At 39.5% G+C, this 4248-nt stretch overlaps 1 protein-coding gene across 2 annotated transcripts in view; it reads left to right on the top strand.

Moving 5' to 3' along the window:
- The window catches only part of LOC119413374 (spectrin beta chain, non-erythrocytic 1), a 193832-nt gene that overhangs the window by 180560 nt on the left and 9024 nt on the right, over positions 1-4248 (top strand). The gene's annotated exons all lie outside the window — the stretch shown is intronic.

The following is a 4248-nucleotide window of genomic DNA, read 5'->3' as shown; positions in this document are numbered from 1 at the left end:
CTGTATAAAGTAAGTTATCACCATTATTTATCTAAGGTAACGTAACGACAAGTAAATAAGTAGGTAAGGACAAAATGGTAGCTAAAATCTAAAATTAACTAAACCATAGCTAAAAGATAAAATTAGCACACCAGTACTTTAACGTTAAATGCATAAAATCTTAGACTAAAGCTAATTATTACAAATTGTATCTAAAAGCTTAAATTAGCATCACATAGCTAAAAGCTAAAATTAGCAAACCAGTATTTTAAAGTTAAATGCATAAAAATAAGTAAATAAGTAAGGACAAGTAAGAACAAGCAAAGGCCTTGTATAATGTTTGACCTTTATTTGTAACCTTAAAGCTGGGTGATGAAAAGTGCGCACAACACTTTATGTATTGACGGTGCATATGTGTATCAAGTTGAACAGATCAGAAGTTATGGTCTGAACAAGCAAAGACCTTGTCTTAACTTTGATATTGATTTTTGACCTGGACCTTGAAGCTGGGGTGATGAAAGCATATGCAACACTGTCAAGAGATGATGCATATAAGCAGATCAGAAGTTATGGGCGAGACAAGAGAAAGCTTAACCTTACGTATGCATGTAAGGACAGCCAGACAGAGACAATATCAAAAGACGTACGGTTCCGAACCCGAGATACAGGCTGAACATGTGATGCACAGAGTTGTAGCAACTAGGGAGGGTTTTTTTTTCCATTCAACCTTTAGTTAGACAGGTTAATCCCATTGAGCCGCAGGGACTCATTTACAAGAGAGACCTGATTTCAATAAAGAATGATGACAACAGTGGACAACAATGACAACAATAGACAATCATGAGACATACAGATTTTTTTTTTTTTTTTTTTTTACAAATTAAAATAAGATGGCAAAAAAAAGTAGCAAAAAAAACCCAGCTAGATTATAAGGTGAATGTAGAAAACTAAAACAGGAACATGTCTGCATTGGTTTTTGCCAGGAACTTAGATATTTAAAGCTACTTAGAGAGGTCAAGGTCAAGAGCTTCAGATATTTTTGCAAGATATTCCAGGAAACAGGAGCAGAGTAGGAGAAGGCCCTTTTGCCTAGTTCAGCCCTCACTGAGGGAACACTGCAGGTAATAATGTCCTGAGAGCGCACGCTGTAGCTGCACTCATGCAGAGACATGTAGGAGGAGATGTATGAAGGCAGCAGACCAAGAAGTGTTTTAAAGATAAAAATGTACCAGTGGGAGAGTCTGCGTGAAGTTAATGATGTCCAGTTAACCATTGAATACAGGGTGCAGTGATGGGTACGATAATCACGGCCAGTTATGAATCTTAGTGCACCATGATAGACAGCATCCAACATCTGCAGGGTGCTTGTAGGAGAGTTCATGTAAATAATGTCACCATAATCAATGGAGGGAAGGAAAGTCACAGTTACAATGCGTTTCCTAGCATTCAGAGTTAGACAGGATCTGTTTCTGAAAAAGAAACCCAGTTTAACTTTCAGTTTCTTTACTAAGTTTTCCACGTGGAGCTTAAAAGAGAGATGCGAGTCGACCAAGATACCCGAATATTTATAGGAATCAACAAACTCAATGGGGACATCACTTGAGGATAAAATCAGAGGAAGAACTGCTGGGACCGACTTCCCGTTTGAAAAAAGCATCCCTTTGGTTTTGTCGGCATTTAGGACAAGTTTGAGGTAGAACAAATCTGTCTGGATGATGTCAAATGTGGATTGCAAAATCTGGAAAGCCTTAATAACTTTTTTAGCTCGACAATAAACAAATGTGTCATCAGCATAGAAATGTAAGGATGCATCAAGGATGCTCTGACCTACATTACCTATGTAGATTGTAAAGAGGGTGGGTCCTAAGACTGAGCCTTGTGGTACACCATTGTTGACTGTTAAATAACTGGAGGAAGTACAATTATGTTGAACACATTGCCTCCAATCTGAAAGATAGTTAGAGAACCAACCAATGGTGTGATCTGAGAAACCAATTTCTGAGGGCTTATGACACAAGATTTTATGATCCACAGTGTCAAAAGCTTTAGACAGGTCTAAGAAAAGTGCAGCATCCAGTGCTTGAACAACGTCATTAAGAACCTTCAGTGAAGCAGTCAATTCAATTCAATTCAATTCAATTCAAAAATACTTTATTAATCCCAAAGGGAAATTAAGTGCTGTCATAGCTCATCATTCTGGTTTCATTCAAGAGTTGTTATAGATGCTGATAGCTGTGGGCAGGAAGGATCTCCTGCAACAAATCCAAAGAATCTGGCCACAGATACCGATCTATCCAACTGGATCCAGCTTGCTGTCAGATCTGGCGGGCCTCTCGGTCCTCCTGGGCAGCAGAACTGTCCGAATTCTGAGCAGAATTCCTCTCTGAGCTATGGGCACTACTCCCAGCAGTCTGCTGAGCTCCTCATCGCCATGGGCTCATGTAGGTGCCGGGGGATGATCCCGGTCCTCCCATTGTCACGAGCTGAGTTCCCCGCCAGCTCCAGGATCTCAGCGGCCAGGTACTCAAGCACTGCTGCCAGGTTGACGGGAATACGTCCACGGCGCCTCCTTTTCAACTCATTTGAGATTTGGGGCTGTAGCTGAGATATTATTGAGCTTTTGAGATGTTAAATCAGCTGCTCCTGGTTGTAAAAAAAAACACCTTGTTGCCATGGTTACACATCATAACAAATGGCCAAAAAGTAAAAAGGCTTCAGTAAAAATCCTTCCAGCTGCACAGCATCCGATACCAGACTAAATAATCATCTGAAAAAAAGTGATTTACATACATCCAGAAAAAAGAGAAATTAAAGTTTTCAAAAGCAATAACTCAGAACAAGAGAGCTACTCCAACATGCAGCCACCCAGAGCGGCGCAATTCTAGAACTCTTTGTGCTGTGTTGTTTCCTGAAACCAGATTGATCGGGAGGTAATATGTTAAATGAGTACAGGAAATTTTTGATTTGAGAGTTTATCTGTTTTTCTAGAACCTTGGCTAAAATGCAGAGTTTAGAGATTGGTCGGTAGTTGTTCAGTGAGGTGGGGTCACCTCCATTCAGCAAAGGAAGAACAAAGGCTGTTTTCCAAGTATCTGGAATGGAGTTTTGGCTTATGGAAAAATTTAAGATGTGGGACACAGATACTGCAATGATATGAGTGGCCAGCCTTAAGAAATAATGTGGAAGTTCATCTTGTCCTGCAGATTTTTTTGAATCAAGACCTTTTAACGGTTTATTTACCTCACTAACTAAGAATGAAGAAAAAGAGAAGGTGTGATTGAGGATTGACTTGTCAAGTCAAGTCATATTTATTTATAGAGCACAATTTAAAACAGATAGACTGTTATCAAAGTGCTTTGATAACAGTACTTATACTTGTAGAGGGATTTGAATTGTAGAAGTTTGGTTATTAAGTGAAGTGGCTGATTTTCCATTAGTAACTGTGTCAAATAAAGAACTAGAAGCAACAAAATGTTTGTTGAGACAGTTCAGGATCTCGTGCTTATTTGACACAGGAACAGAGTTAATGAGAAGTTGTGATGGGAAGACCGATGATTGGGAGCTGCCTGAGAGAGATTTGATGGTTTTCCAGAATCTTTGAGGGTCATTTAGATTTTTGGAGGTCTGAGATAAGAAACAGTTATGTTTTGCGGCTTTGATGGCAGTTGTGCATTCATTCCTTAGCTATTGAAAATTCAACCAATCAGTGTCTGAGCCAGATTTTCTCGCTGCGGCCCAAAGATGATCCCTCCTGTGCAGGAGATCAGCTAGTTCAAGAGTAAACCAGGGGCTGTCGCGTCAGTTAAGTTAAGTTGATGAGTCACACAGTGAAGATCTGGGAGATAGTTGTGGAAGCTACACTTAGACGAGAAGTGACTGTGAGCAGCAGTATGGTTTCACGCCGAGCAAGAGCACCACAGATGCCATCTTTGCTTTGAGGAAACTGAAAACGATTAAATAAGAATTTACAGTTTTCACATAGAGTTAATTTTGTTTTCCTAGTTTTCCTGTATTATTATCAATTGTGCAATTTTTAATGTTCAAGTATTTTAAACTACAAGAAAATTCATGCATTGTAATTTAAAACATAGCAACCATCATAATGCACGAGTTGAAACTCTGTGATAAAACTCCTAAAGTTTGACACTGAAATGGCTCTTTGGCCATTATGCAACTTTGCTAAATTCATCCATCCATCCATCCATCCATTTTCTTTACCCGCTTATTCCATTTTGGGTCACGGGGGTCGCTGGTGCCCATGTCCAGCAA

The sequence above is a fragment of the Nematolebias whitei genome, chromosome 1, assembly GCF_014905685.2.
Source record: "Nematolebias whitei isolate Nwh7 chromosome 1, NemWhi1, whole genome shotgun sequence".
NCBI classification, from domain to species: Eukaryota; Metazoa; Chordata; class Actinopteri; order Cyprinodontiformes; family Rivulidae; genus Nematolebias; species Nematolebias whitei.
The sequence above is the reverse complement of the archived record's forward strand: the minus strand, read 5'-3'. Positions and strand labels throughout refer to the sequence as shown.